Below are 16,008 nucleotides of genomic sequence, written 5' to 3'. Positions count from 1 at the left end.
GATCTTTGTCAAAGCGGTCCTTAAAACCTCTAAGGAAGACGATTTCACCACCTCCCTAGGTAACCCATTCCAGTGCTTCACCACCCTCCCAGTGAAAAAGTTTTTCCTAATATCCAACCTAAAACTCCCCCACTGCAACGTGAGACCATTACTCGTTGTTCTGTCATCTGGTACCACTAAGAATAGTCTAGATCCATCCTCTTTCAGGTAGTTGAAAGCAGCTATCAAATCCCCCTGCATTCTTCTCTTCTGCAGACTAAACAATCCTGGTTCCCTCAGCCTCTCCTCATAAGTCCAAAGGCCTGATCTTGTAACAATTCCATACATCAAACACCTTAAGACTGGGATTTTCAAAGGAGACTGAGGGAGTTAGGCACCCAATCTCAGTGAATTTCAAAGAGATCTGGGCACCTTTGAAGATCCTAGCCTAAGCCATTAAGTTCCACATAGGGGCCTCAAATTAGAAAAATACAGCCCAGGCTCATCCAACACACAGTGGAGAATCCAAAAAGGTACCTTTCCAAAAGGTGTTTTTAATTTGTCTTGGTGTATTCTCATTAGTGGATTATCAGTGAAAAGGTCACTTCAGTGAGGGAAAAATGGAGTGTTCAGCTCAACTCTGAATTTCTTGTTTAGTTCAATGGAATGGTGCCAGATATAAGAAAGGGCAGAATTTGTGTCTTGATGTTGTTTTAACATTTCCCCCCCCTAAGTTAATTGATTTATTTTAATGTGAAATAAATCTCTCCTGTGAGAATTTATGAGATCCTTGGAATAGGCACCATCTTTCTGTTCTGTGTTTGTACAAGCTTACAGTCTAATGTTAATAAGGTGTCATAAGGAGTGAAGATATCAAATCATGATTAACAAGGACAGAAAATGTTAAAGTTCTCAGGAGAGGATTTCTTGTGATTTGGTAGTATAAAGGTGTTTAATCCAATAAAATATATTTAAATACTGTAAAACAGATGATTATTAACCCAACAGAAGTTGTTTCAGTCCATTATGTCATTGACTGTAAAGGGACTTTAAAATGCCGTATTTCTTGTCATCCTTCAAATCACTTATTAATATACTGCTTATGATCTTTTCCCTTGAAATAATGTGCGTCCAGTGTGCAACTGTTTTTCTTTTCATTTATAACTTTGTTTTTTAAAACCTTATTTTTAACTGGGGTATTTATAGGTAAATGCTAATGTAAAGTACACAGGTCTATATGTTTTGGGTGTGGTTGGTTATATAAAGGTAAGAACAAAGATGTATATATTGCAATATTGTTTTTCTTAACAGTATATCCAGCTACTAGATGCAGTAGTGTTATATACATAAGTGTTTGGCACAGTTGTTGTTTTACACTGATAGGTCCACAAATAGTTGTCAGTAGTTTTTAAACACTGATTGTCGGTTATTTAGTAGATTTCTGATAGTTGAGAAAGGAAGGGAAGGATGGACTTTTGGTTGAGGCACCAGACTAGAACCCAGGAGATCTGGACTCAATTAATTTCTGCAAAGGCCTCGGGCAGGTCACTTGGGCCAGATTTTTAAGATTCGTAGGACTGGAAGGGACCTCGAGAGGTCATCTAGTCCAATCTCCTGCACTCATGCCAGGAGTAAGTATTATCTAGAGCAGTGGTTCTCAAACTTTTGTACTGGTGACCCCTTTCACATAGCAAGCCTCGGAGTGTGACCCCCCCTTATAAATTAAAAACACTTTTTTATATATTAAACACCACTATAAATGCTGGATGCAAAGCGAGGTTTGGGATGAAGACTGACAGCTCGTGACCCCCCATGTAATAACCTCAGGACCCTCTGAGGGGTCCTGACCCCGAGTTTAAGAACACTAATATAGAGAATCCCTGATAGGTGTTTGTCTAGCCTGCTCTTTAAAATCTCCAATGATGGAGATTTCCACAACGTCATTAAGCAAGTTATTCCCGTCCTTAAGTATTCTGACAGGATGTTTTTCCTAATGTCCAACCTAAACCGCCCTTGCTGCAATTTAAGCCCATTGATTCTTGTCCTATCCTCAGAGGTTAATGAGAACAATTTACCTCTCTCCGTCTTGAAAATGTACTTGAAAACTGTTATCATGTCCCCCCTCAGTCTTCTCTTCTCCAGACTAAACAAACTCAATTTTTTCAATCTTTCCTCATAGGTCATGTTTTCTAGACCTTTGATAATTTTTGTTGCTCTCCTCTGGACTTTCTCCAATTTGTCCACATCTTTCCTGAAATGTGGTGCCCAGAACTGTGCACAGTACTCCAGGTGAGGCCTAATCAGCGCAGAGTAGAGCGGAAGAATTACTACTCATGTCTTGCTTACAACACTCCTGCTAATACATCCCAGAATAATGTTTGCTTTTTTTGCAACTGTGTTACACTGTTGACTCATTGGTGCCTAGTGAGATGTTCTGAAGCACCTGGGTGCCAAACTGCCAATCTCAAATCCCAGTAGGCACCTTTCTGCATCTTTAGGCACCAAAATACCATTAAAAATCTGGCCTTAATCTCTCTGACTCGGTTCCCCGTCAGCAACATTAATAAAAATATAACACACTATACAAATAACAGTTTCCACAAGGGGGTTGTGAGAGTAAATTCATTAAAGAATGCAATACATTCAGGTGCCACAGTGATGAGGGCCATGTCAGTACATAGAGAGATGTAGTTGTTAATAACTGAGTATGGGTCTGATCCTTCAATACTGAAGTCAATGGCCAAACTCTCATTAATTTCAGTGATACTAAATCAGGCTCTATAAACAAGAACAGGCATTGTGGGACACCTCCCGGAGGCCAATCGCAGCGCCGTAGTCACCATGGTGTCTATGCTGGCACCAGCACTGTGGCCTCGGTGCAGAAAGCTGTACACCTCTCACTCGGGTGTTTTTTTTAAAGTGCTACAGCTGCACAGTTTCTGTGCACTAAGTGGCTTGGCAGTGTGTCACCTCGGGAGTTACAGCGCAGAAAGCTGCTTCACTGTACAGAAACTTGCCAGTGTAGACAGGGCCTAAGAGATAGCCCACAGTGTGGTTTTAGCTCAAGGTTATTGTTGTCTCCTTGGTCTTTGTGTATTATAAGTAACTCATTGGCTCTTATCAGTCTTGTGACAATATTCTAATCAAAGCTGTGATCTTTTCTATGTCTTGTATTTCTCTTCTTTTCTTTAGCTACATTAAAAAAAACGAGGCGACCTTCTGGCACCTTAGAGACTAACAAACTTATTTGGGCATAAGTTTTCGTGGGCTAAAACCCACTTCATCAGCTGCATAGAGTGAAAAATACAGTAAGCAGTATATATATTACAGCACATGAAAAGATGGGAGTTGCCTTACCAAGTGGGGGGTCAGTGCTAATGAGGCCAATTCAGTCAAGGTGGGAGTGGCCTATTCCCAACAGTTGACAAGAAGGTGTGAGTGTCAACAGAAGGAAAATAACTTTTTGTAGTGACCCAGCCACTCCCAGTCTTTATTGAGGCCTAATTTGATGGTGCCCAGTTTGCAAATTAATTCCAGTTCTGCGGTTTCTCATTGAAGTCTGTTTTTGAAGTTTTTTAGTTGAAGAATTGCCACTTTAAAGTCTGTTATTGAGTGTCCAGGGAGACTGAAGTGCTCTCCTACTGGTTTTTGAATGTTACAATTCTTGATGTCTGATTTGTGACCATTTATTCTTTTGTGCAGAGACTGACTGGTTTGCCAATGTACATGGCAGAGGGGCATTGCTGGCACATAATGGCATATATCACATTGGTAGATGTGCAGGTGAACGAGCCCCTGATGGTGTGGCTGAGGTGGTTAGGTCCTATGATGGTGTCCCTTGAATAGATATGAGGACAGAGTTGGCAACGGGGTTTGTTACAGGGATTGGTTCCTGGGTTAGTGTTTTAGTTGTGTGGTGTGTAGTTGCTGGGTGAGTATTTGCTTCAGGTTGGGGGGGCTGTCTGTAAACGAGGACTGGCCTGTGTCCCAAGGCCTGTGAGAGTGAGGGATCGTCCTTCAGGATAGGTTTTAGGTCCTTGATGACAGGGCTACCCAGAGGATTCAGGGGACTGGGTCTTCGGTGCCGGGGGTCCTTCCGCTCCGGGTCTTCAGGGCACTTTGGCGGCGGGTCCTGGAGCGAGTGAAGGACCCACCACCGAACTGCTGCCGAAGACCCGGAGTGGAAGGAGCCCTCGCCGCTGAATTGCTGCCGAAGACCCAGAGCAGAAGGAGCCCTCGCCGCTGAATTGCCGCCGAAGACCTGGAGCGGAAGAAGCTCCGGGTCTTCAGCAGCAGGTCCTTCACTCGATCCGGGTGTGTTTGGCAGCACTGAAGGACCTGCCACCGAAGACCCACCAAAAACTCTTATGGGGGCCCCTGAAAATTCTCGCGGCCCTGCTTGATGATGCGCTGGAGAGGTTTTAGTCGAGGGCTGTAGGTGACGGCTAGTGGAGTTCTGTTACTTTCCTTGTTGGGCCAGTCCTGTAGTAGGTGACTTCTGGATTCTCGTCTGGCTCTGTCAATCAGTTTCTTCACTTCACCAGGTGGGTATTGTAGTTTTAAGAATGCCTAATAGAGATCCTGTAGGTATTTGTTTCTGTCTGAGGGATTGGAGCAAATGCGGCTGTATCTTAGAGTTTGGCTGTAAACAATGGATTGCGTGATGTGGTCTGGCTGAAAGCTAAGTTTAGCTACATTGTAATTGTAAGTTTTTCTCTTATGGACCATTGTGTAGTTTCTTGCTGCTATTGTTCATTTTCAGAATCTCTCTCTCTCTCTTTGCTGTTTGGTAGAGATGAGGGAGTGTATCTCAGAACATATTATTCTTGTCCTTTTATCAAAGTACAGTATATGTTGAAGGTTTTCTGTAAGATGTTGTAAAATATGTGTCACCAGATATTTAGATCTGGGACACTCCTAGAAAATTTAACTCTCTTCCTTACAGCAGCGGTTAGGGCTGCTTGAATTAATTTTGTTGGTAATTACGATGATAGTGAAACAACATGTGCTGACTTTGCATTGGAACTTTCTCCTGATGGCGAGGGGGTGAGGGGCGAGTGGCATTTTGGAAGGTGTCTGACCACCTTCCACTTCTACATTACCTTGAAATTCTGCTTCCTATTTTCCTTTGCGGTGTGACTTACCTGTTTCGGCTCTCTGTTTCTCTGTTATACCTGCCTGCCTTTCTGAGTTTTTGCACTTCATTTTCATACTTGTCTGTGTGTTTCTGTCCAGTGCATTGTGGTATACAGGCAACATTGTGGATGAAGATAATTATAAAAAGCAGGGTTGAAATCCTCTGCCTATTGAAGTCAATAGGAATTTTGCCATTGACTTCAGTGTGCCAGGAATTCACTCTTGATCTTTGTTATTCATTGAGTTGCTCAAACACTTTCAAGTCTGAACCTGAAAGAGCTGATGTAGGTGAGTAATTTAATTTTGTTCCCATCTTGCTGTGGTGTCATGGATGGGGCAGGAACTTTTTCATAACCAATTTGTTCTTTTCTGTGTTTCCAAATTAAGGTGTTTTTGTACTACATGAGTGTCTAGATTACTGCTTTGATCTTTCAGTTATATATGAAGGATATTGACTTCCATAATGAAGCTGGAAGACCTATTTTTCCGCCTTATACACATACAAGTAGTATGTGGTATCTGATATTTCATTTATTGGATATTTTAGGTGAGCTGTTTAAAATTTGGAAGTGCCAGTCCCTTGTTTTCTTTGCTGTCATTAGGAAGCTCATATGTGATTCTATTCTTTATCTCTCCTTGAGATGAATTTGAAACACTATTTTTTGGGGGAGTATTGAGATGATTCCAGAAAAGGAACAGGAATTTTGGCAGGACATTCATTTCAAATAACCCTGTTCTGTGTGTTGGGGTTAGAAGGAGAATTGGTCATCTGTTCAAACAAATAAAAGAGATGAACAAACTGAACTAGGTTTTTGTCTTATAAAGACTTTGGGACAAAAATCTGCTTTCATTTAAGCTAGTGTAAATTTAGAATACATCCACTGGCATAAATGGAATTGCTCTGGATTTATAGATGTGTCTGAGAACAGATTTCAGCCCACTTTGTACAGTTGTTTTTCAAGATACCAGATACCTTGTTAACTCAATTTACAAGACCCGAGATCCTGAATTGCTGAAGGTAGATATTGTCTTATTGTGGCGTCTGTCTTCAGTGTGTTTATTTTTCAGCTAGAGGTTAGGCTGAATTCCTGTACTGGTTAAAGGCACTGAAAGCACTGAGATATTTGGGTTTGATGTATAGCAGAATGTTACCTGCAAGAAAAACAATTTTGTTTTCTGCCCACTCTATATTTATGCCATATATTTCTGAGTTATTATGTAACACAATGTCCAAGGTGAAGCGTAGTGGGGAAGAAAGGGCATCCTTATCCATTTCTCTTTTGGGGAGGAAAAGGTTCTGAATAAACCATACACCAGAGTTGAATTGATCTCTGGATACATATTCCTAAACCACTGCAAAGAAATACATCTATTTCACCCTGTCAAATGCTTTCTGTCATCCAGCCATGGAGACAAGAGGGTAACCAGGTTCCTAACAGAAATAACTAATTTTTATTTGTATTCACCTTTCCACAGAAGCACCAAAACAGATAACATTATGGACTTCAGAGTTGCATTGTTCCAGTTCAAATTCATAGCCAGTATTTGAATTACAAGAACAGTTTAATTTTTTTTAAATGACCCAATGTTAATGAATGTAGGAAACCTGCACCCTGAAAGGAACAGTGTCACATCAAGACTGATACAGGAATTGAGCTCAGACTTGAGTAGTTGTATGCTAGCAGTTGAAAAAAAAAAGCAGTTGTGTATGAGAAGCATTTGCCTGAGGCTGGTGTTTTTAATAACATTATCTGGGAACAAGGCAGTAACATGTAATTATTTTGCACTCCAAACAGAATTCAAACTCTCTTTTGTCAGATTTAGTTAAAAAAAACCTTCCTTTCTGAGACAGCACAGATACTGGAGTGATAGGACTTCAGAAATAAACGTAGGTAGGTAGGTCTTGCATGCCAGCTGTGTCAGCCTTGAACACATTTTTATGGTTGTTATAAACTCTTGATTAGGGATTTCTAATACAAATGCGCACAGACCCTCACATTTCATGGTCATAGAGAGCTCCACTATCAGCTAACTCACTGATTAGTTAGAATTAAGATCAAGTTAACTTAAGATCAAAGACAATAAATAAAAGGCAGAATAGCATACTATAGTAACTGAGGCTTGTATCTACCAAAATTATCCAAGGCCTTTCTAGGCCACGAATGCTGATTCCATATCAGACAGACCTATCCATATGAAAGGTAGATTCATGGTGTAGGGTTCCTTCTGCCCTCCCCAAAACATTTTGCACAGTTTCTCCGTAGTAAGTATTGTAATTTTGGATGTTTCAGTTTGAGTTCCCATCTGCATTGATAGCTCTTACTGACTTCAGCTGGAGTTGTGGGCGCTCAGCTGCCCTGAACATTAGGCTCTGAAGACTAAAGTTTCAGAAGAGTCCACTAATTTTGGGTGCCCCAACTGGCGATACATTGGACCAGATTTTCATAGACGCAGACCATCACTACTGGTTTGAATTGGAGTTGTGAGTGCTCAATACCTCTGAAAATCATTACCCCAGGTGTGTCAGGTTGGGTGCCCCAAATTAGTGGACACTCTTGAAAATGTTGGCCTCAACTTCTGTGTACATCTATAATCTGGAAAGGGCCCAGATTAAGCAGGAAGGAGTCTCATAAATATCCCAATTAATAATTCAATAAATAGATGCCATATTCAGCTCTGGTGGCTCTCAGTAAAATTATTTGATTTTTGCCATTTGAAATGCTTGCGAAAAGTGCTCATTGGACAGTCCCTGGTCCATCTACAGATTACATCCAGTATATGCAGCAGCAGTATGGCCTTTCTTATACTGCAGCCAAAATAGCTCAGTTCTGATCTGGAAGGGTCACTTGGTGGCTTTTGTGATGTGGCTGCTATTCTGTTGGTAACTAGAGTGAAATAGCCAAATTCTGTTCACATATGCCGCTTGGTAGATGCTAACAACTTTTGATCACTACCAGACTGGGCTAGGTTTGGACATTTGATTTGGAGTAGTGAAACTCAAAATTAATTGAAAAAAAAAAAACAGAAGATGAAACAGGAATATTCAAATTGTGCTTCAGAAATGACTCGGAATATTGTGAGAAAATAGATTCAAAGACTGTGAGAGTATAAGTAGCGCTTTTGCATTGGAATCCTAGCATTCAGGGTCTGATTTCCCGTGGAAGGAACATTGGGACAATTTTTCATGAGCGGGTGAATCTTTTTGTACTTGCAGATCCTGTAACCTAGATGATTTGTGGCTTCAGTCTGAGACTTAGACATTTAAGTGGCAGTAACAGCAGACACAAAAGGGAGGCCCAGTGGGCAGAAATGAATCTTTCACTCACAGTGAAAAATAATTGATTGATTTTACCTCCACTGACATCAGTGGGAGCAGATTGAGGCCTTAAAATTCAAGGATCTGGGTTTCTCTGCATGTCTGACTCCTGATTGTCTTATATCTCACAAACATAAAAATTCACTCTTAATTTAAAAGGAGTTCAGGACAAAAAGGGAAATGGTCTTGTTAACTACATTAAAGAAATGGTCAGCTTCTTACACACTAGAATAAATCAGGGAAGTATTGCTAGGCTCTGTCAGTATCTGTGTGACCGCACAATGTGCATTATAAACTCCATTTATAACTTTACGGTGAAAATTTGCTCCAGGCTAAAATTTCACAGAGTTTCTGCCCAGGAGAATTCTGTTTAAATGGTTTGACTATCTTAAAATTACATGAGTTAAAAAAATCCAGATGTGTACAAGTTTGAGACAGTATATTTTGTAGAGGAGGGAATATTTTTTAGACATGCTATACTTAAAGGTGAAGTCTAAAGATGAGAGCTAGGAGCCATTTGGGCTCTGACACTTATTCCCCCTGTGGCCTAGGAGTAGGTTTGCTAACCTACTTGTCTCTATTTTCCCACATGCAAATTGAGGATAAAACCTATCTCCCATGGGTGTTGTGAAGATTCATTTACTTGGTAAATTGTGAAGCCCCAGTGTATCTGAGAAATGGGTTTTGTCTGTAATGCAATCAGAACCAGATGAAGTTTAATCACGCTCAATAGTCACTGGAACAAATAATTCACTTGGAACTTGATTAAAATTTTTTTTTATGTCTGTGCAAAATTAGGGTTTGATCTTGCAAATCCTCATTCGTGTGTGTAAGGACAGTGGGCCAGATTTTCAAAGGTAATTAAGGCACCTAAAAATGCAAATAAGTGTGTAGTGGGATTTTCAAAAGTACCTAGCAGCTTAACTCTCCATTCCTCAATTCAGAAGAGATGGGAGTTGGTGGAAGAGCTTTCTTCTGCTCTGGAACAAGCTCGCCTCCTCCTGGCCCTAAACATTTGTGATCTGCTGACCTTTAGATTATGCAGAAAAGTGGGGTGCTGCTGCAGATGGGGATTAAATCTATGTAAGGAAGGAGAGTTTTGTGAGGTAGGAGTTCTGCTGGCTGTTAGGTAATCTGCTGTGTAATTTTATCTGTGTTCTTGTAATTTGTGGCAGGGGTGCCTAGGACAGGGGTTCTTATAACAAAAATTTTGGTGGCCTGAGAGTGGCAAGAGTTGGTAGCCGCTTTGACTTTAGGAAAAACAAATAAATATGCACATACACACATCCAAATCATTGTAATTGATTTATGTGGGGAGCCTTTTGCAGACTGATTAATCCAAGTAGCAGTTGGTCTCTCTGCCCAATCCCATAATCAGGGCAGTGAGCAGTTAGCAGGCCTGGCCAACAATCAGCCCAGGCCTTAATTAGTCTTTCCACCCCAGTCCCTCAATCAGGGCAATTCACAGTTTATAACTCAGGCTTAGTCCGTGCGATAAAGCCCAGCAGTTCAGGGTGGGGAATTAGCTCCCAATCGGGAGTGACAGCAAATGTGCCTGGTGCCCTAGCTCTGGTGGGCGCCAGACCAATTCAGGCCTCTGGCCTATTAGTGGGGAGGTGGCCACCCTTCACAGGTGGAGTGCCCAGGGTAGGGGGACGCAACCCCTCCCACTCCACTGCGTCCCAGCCCAGGGCCCTATTAGTGGCAGGGTAGTTCGCCACTAGGTCAGCGGGGATCTGCCTGCAACACACTGGCCAGTTCACAATAATTCCACAGATGAACCCTATCTGGTGTCCTTGGGCTCCTTCCCACCCTCCCCAGCTTTGGGCTCCTGGGTTCCAGGGTTATTCTCGGTCTGTCCTGGATAAACATCCAATGGCAGTCCCGGCAGTTCGTCGGCGTTGCTGGTCTCCAGCAATTCAGGTAAGTCCTCTGGTGGGGCAGCTGTCTCCTTCAGCTCTGGGCTCCGGCAGCAAGGAATAAACATCCTGCTCCTCTGGTAGCTCTCCCCGTACTGAGCTAGGAGGCTGGCCTTTTATAGTCCAGCTTCCTGTCCTGCCCTTCTGCTTCCAGCGGGACGGCTGCAGGTGGCCAGGTTCTGCCCAGCAGGGGATGATTTCAGGTCTCTCCCCTTCTAACAGGGCAGGAGGCCGCGCCTCCTCGCTACATTTGGATTATATTTTCCAATGTGCAATACTTTGCACTTATCAACATTGAATTTCATCTGCCATTTTGTTGCCTAGTCACCCAGTTTTATGAGATCCCTTTGTAGCTCTTCGCAGTCAGTTTCAACTTAATTATCTTGAGTAATTTTGTATCATCTGCAAACTTTGCACTTCACCGTTTACCCCTTTTTTCCAGAACTTTTAGGAATATGTAGAACAGCACAAGTCTCACTACAAATCCTTGGGGGCCACCACTATTTACCTTTCTCCACTCTGAAAACTGACCATTTATTCCTACCCTTTGTTTCCTATCATGTAACCAGTTACTGATCCATGAGAGGTCCTTCCTTCTTATCCCATGGCAGCTTATTTTGCATAAGAGCCTGCGGTGTGGGACCTTGTCAAAGGCTTTCTGAAAGTCCAAATACACTATATCCACTGGCTTACTATGATGGGGGTACAACCCCCACCCTGGCCTGAAGGAATTAAAGGGCAATACTGGGCCCATGTAATGCTGCCCCTCCAGAGCTGCAGAACATGCTCTGACTGGTGAAGGAGTTGAAAAGGGAGCAACTCAGCTGGAATTAGGGGAAGAAAACAGACCTACCCCAAAGGGTCTTCAACAGGAGCACTGGAGAAGCCTCCCTGAGAGGACTAAGAATCTATGCTGAGTATGATTGGGGCTGAAGGTTTAAATTATCTTTTCTTTTTCTTTTTACCTTGTGCTGGATTTAGAGCTGGGGGAGAGAAGCAGATGGCAGGAAGTGACCCAGGGAAGGTTACTCAGAGGACACGCTAGGGTTATTCCTGGGGGAATTCTGCACCACTGCGCATGAGCAGAATTTATATCTTCTGCAGATCTCTTTGCTTCCCTGCAGAAAAATGACTTTCTGACGGGGAAGCAAAGGGAAGCTGAAAGAGCAGTCATGCGACCCTCCTCAGCAGTATGTTTTGGGTGCCCAGGGCAGCCAGCAGAGAGGTAAATCACTGTGGGGCAGGAGGCGGGCCTGGGGAAGACCTGACTGGTGGCTCCTACCCTGTTCCAGACTCAGCTGCTAGTCCCGGCTGGGCTAGGGAGGACAGGACTTCCTCTTCCCTGTACAGTGAGCTGCACCCCAATCTGCCCAACCCCCATGCATCCAGACACCCTCAGACCCAGACCCTCCCGCCGAGCCTCACCCCCTCCCGCCCACACTCAGAGCGTCCCCTGATGAGCCCCACTCCCCCGCACCTGAACCACCACAATGAACCACCTGCACCCGGATCCCCACACCACTGAGCCCCAACCAGCTGCACCTGGATCCCCACACCACTGAGCCCCACTCCCCCAGCATCTGGACCCCTCCCCAAGCCCCCCACATCCAGACTCCCCTGCTGAACTCTATTCCCCCCTACCCAAACTCACGACTGCTGAGCCCCAAACACCTTCACCCAGACCCCCCTGCAGAGTCTCATTACTATTGCACCCAGAACCTCCCCCCACAAGCCCCTGTGCATCCAGATGGCCACACACCCAGATCCTGCACTTAACAGCCCACACCCATATTGCCCCACACAGAACCCTCTCAACCCACACCTGGATACCCCCCCGCACTAAGCCCCTCCACACTTGGATCCTTCCTTGCTGAGCCTGCCTGCATCTGGCACGGAGGGGCAGGGCCCTGGGATGTTTCTGGGGCAGGCCCAGTCCTTGCGCTGTCTCAGGGTTGGATGCAGCCTCACTGCTGAGTCCGCGTCCTGGGGAAAGGGGGCTGCACAGTGATCTCCCACCTCTGTGCAGCCAGTGGCCATCCCCACTGCCATGCTGGAGCCTCCACATTTATTTGACAAATAAAATGTGCAGAATTTTGCAGAATTTTAAAATACTGTGGGCAGAATTTTCTTTTTTTTTTGGGTGCATAATTTTTATTTTTTTTGGCGCAGAATGTCCTCAGGAATTTAGGGTGCCAGACACTGTTGAACCTCTTAGGGCCCTGGGTCAGAGGCCAGTGGAGTGGGAGTTCCCAAGTTCCCCTACCAACTGCGCCTGATGCAGACTGGGCATAAGCCCCATGTCCCTATGCAGACTGGGCATAAACCTCACTCTTCTGTCAGTAAGAAGAGTGACTGGACTGAAAGATCTTCTCTCTGGGAGATGGCACTAGGCACCTCACCTGCTGACTCGCCTCCCTTGTCCACATGTTTGCTGACACCCTTGAAAAGTTCTAATTGATTGGGGAAGCACTATTTTCCCTTATAAAAGCCTGTTGACTCATCCCCAACATATGTTCATCGATGTGTCTGATAATTCTGTTCTTTACTATAGTTTCAATCAATTTGCCTGGTACTAACATTAGGCAAACTGGCCTGTAACTGCTGAGATTGCCCCTGGAACCTTTATAAATATCAGTGTCACATTAGTCATCCACCAGTTACCTAGTACAGAGGCTGATTTAAGCAATAGGTTACATACCACAGTTAGTGAGTGGTTCTGCAGTTTTGCATTTAAGTTTCTTCAGAGCTCTTGGGTGAATACCATCAGATCCTGGGGTCTTATTACTGTTTAATTTATCAGTTTGTTCCAAAATATCCTGTCTTGACACCTTAATTTGGGACAGTTCCTCAGATTTTTCACCTAAAAAGAATGGCTCAGGTGTGAAAATCTTCCTCACATCCTCTGCGGTGAAGAGCAATGCAGAGAATTCATTTAACTTCTCCGCAACAGTCTTGTCATCACTGAGTGCTCCTTTAGCACTTTGATCGTCCAGTGGCCCCACTGACTCTTCAGCAGGCCTCCTGTTTCTGATGTAGTTTAAAAAAAATGCTGTTAGTTTTTATGGCTTTTGCTAGTTGCTGGGCGGGGGGGGGGGCAAGTGGGGCAATTTGCCCCGGGCCCCACAGGGGCCCCCGCGAGAATAGAGTATTCTATAGTATTGCAACTTTTTTTAATGGAAGGGCCCCCCCAAATTGCTTTGTCCCAGGCCCCCTGAATCCTCTGGGCAGCCCTGGAAGTGAATAGGATTTCACTTCCAATTTTTATAAGATATCCTTTGGCTGCTAACTGCCTCTTTTACTGTGTTGTTTAGCCATGCTGGCATTTTTGGTTTGGTCCTCTTATTGTTTTTTTTATTTGGGGGTATACATTTAGTTTGAGCCTCAATTATGGTGTTTTTAAATAGTTTCCATGACGCTTGCAGGCATTTCACTCTTGTGACTGTTCCTTTTAATTTCCATCAACTTGTTTCCTCATTTTCCCCCTTTTTGAAGATAAATGGTATTGTGGTGAATTTCTTAGGTATTTTCCCCCCTTCCAGGATGTTAAATTTAATTACATTACAGTTGTTATTACTAAGCAGTTCAGCTATATTCACCTGTTGCACCAGATTGTGCGCTTAACTTTGGACTACATCAAGAATTGCCTCTCCTCTTGTGGGTTTCAGGATAAGCTAGTCCAAGAAGAAGTCATTTATGGCGTATAGAAATTTTATCTCTGTATTATGTCCTGCAGTGATATGTATGCCATCGATATGGGGATAAATGAAATCCCCCAGTATTACTGGGTTTTCTGTTTTTGTAGCCGCTCTGATCTCCCTGAGATTTTCACAGTCATGATCACCATACTGGTGACGTGGTCGGTAGTATATTCCTACCGCTATACTTATGTACTTATTCAAGCATGGAATTTCTATCCATAGAATTCTGTGGTACTGTTTGATTCATTTAAGTTTTTTACTATATTTGACTCTATTTCTTTTATACATAGGGCCACTCCTCCACCAGTGTGACCTACAGTAACTCCTCACTTAAAGTCGTCCCGGTTAACATTGTTTCATTGTTACGTTGCTGATCAGTTAGGGAACATGCTCATTTAAAGTTGTTCAATGTTCCATTCTTATGTTGTTCGGCTGCCTGCTTTCTCCACAGCTGGCAGCCTCCCTACACCCCTCCCCAGCGCCTCCTGCCCCCCGGCAGACCACGCGGATCAGCGCCTTTCCCCTCCTCCCCCCGCCTCCTGCCCACGGCAGTCAGCTGGTTTGCAGTGTTTGGGAGGGGGGAGGAGCAAGGACTCAGCACGCAGGCTCCCCCTCCCTCCCCTGCCTCCTGAACACCGCAAACCAGCTGATTGCCCTGGGCAGGAGGCAGGTGGGGGAGGAAAGGGGAGCCTGCGTGCCAAGTCCTCGCTCCTCCCCCCCCCCCCGCCTACTGCTCGTGGCAATCAGCTGGCTTGCAGCATTCAGGAGGGAGGGGAGGAGCGAGGACACAGCATGCGAAGTAAAGGAGGAGGAGGTGGGGGGGGGAAGAGGCGGGTCAAGGGTGGGGGCTTGGGGGAAGCTGTGGAGTAGGTGGGCCGAGGGTTGAACCCCCTGCCCCTGGAAAAGTCAGTGCCTGTGCTTGCAAGAACAGCAAGAGGAGCAGCCGGACAATCCATCCTCTTCCACTCTCTGGCTCCGCCACCTCAACCAAGCTTCATACTCAGCAGTGATGATTGTGGTATTAAATTGTTTCTTTAAAATTGTTTAGAACTTATACCTTTATTAAATTGCTTGTTTAAAATTGCTTAAAATGTATATAATGCCTTTTGTCTGGCAAAAAATTTGTTTCCGTGGAACCTAATCCCCCAATTTACATTAATTCTTATGGGGAAATTGGATTCGCTTAACATCATTTCACTTAAAGTCACATTTTTCAATGTTAAGTGAGGAGTTACTGTACTCTGTCATTCCTATATATTTTGTATCTGTGTCCCATTGATTATCATCATTCCACCCAGTTTCTGTGATGCCTATTATATCAATACTGTAGAATCTCAGAGTTACGAACACCAGAGTTACGAACTGACTGGTCAACCACACACCTCATTTGGAACCGGAAGTATGGAATCAGGCAGCAGGAGAGACAAAAAAAAAAAAGAAAGAAAAAGCAAATACAGTACAGTACTGTGTTAAACGTGAACTACAAAAGTAAAGGGAAAGTTTTAAAAAAAAGATTTAACAAGGTAAGAAAACTGTTCCTGAGCTTGTTTTATTTAAATTAAGATGGTTAAAAGCAGCACTTTTCTTCTGCATAGTAAAGTTTCAAAGCTGTATTAAGTCAATGTTCAGTTGTAAACTTTTGAAAGAACAGCAATAACATTTTGTACAGAGTTACAAACATTTCAGAATTACAACCTCCATTCCCAAGGTGTTTGTTACTCTGAGGTTCTACTGTATCCTCATTTAATACCAGGCACTCAAATTCACCCACCTTAGACATCCACCAGAATTGGTGAACTCACCTCTGATTTTAACTGGGCAGGGTGGGAAATGATCTCATGTTCTCAGGCCTGCAAAGATATACCAACATCCAGTGCAGACCATGGAGGGCCGCATGCTTATATCTTGTTCAAGTGAGCAACGACAGTCTGCCAAATCAAAGCATCAGTAAAGCTTTCTC

At 43.7% G+C, this 16,008-nt stretch overlaps 1 protein-coding gene across 14 annotated transcripts in view; it reads left to right on the top strand.

Annotated features, from left to right (window-relative positions):
• The window catches only part of MAGI2 (membrane associated guanylate kinase, WW and PDZ domain containing 2), a 1,074,597-nt gene that overhangs the window by 19,150 nt on the left and 1,039,439 nt on the right, over positions 1-16,008 (top strand). The gene's annotated exons all lie outside the window — the stretch shown is intronic.

The sequence above is a fragment of the Mauremys reevesii genome, linkage group 1 (assembly GCF_016161935.1).
Source record: "Mauremys reevesii isolate NIE-2019 linkage group 1, ASM1616193v1, whole genome shotgun sequence".
Lineage (NCBI taxonomy): Eukaryota > Metazoa > Chordata > Testudines > Geoemydidae > Mauremys > Mauremys reevesii.
This window is presented reverse-complemented; position numbering and strand designations above follow the sequence as displayed.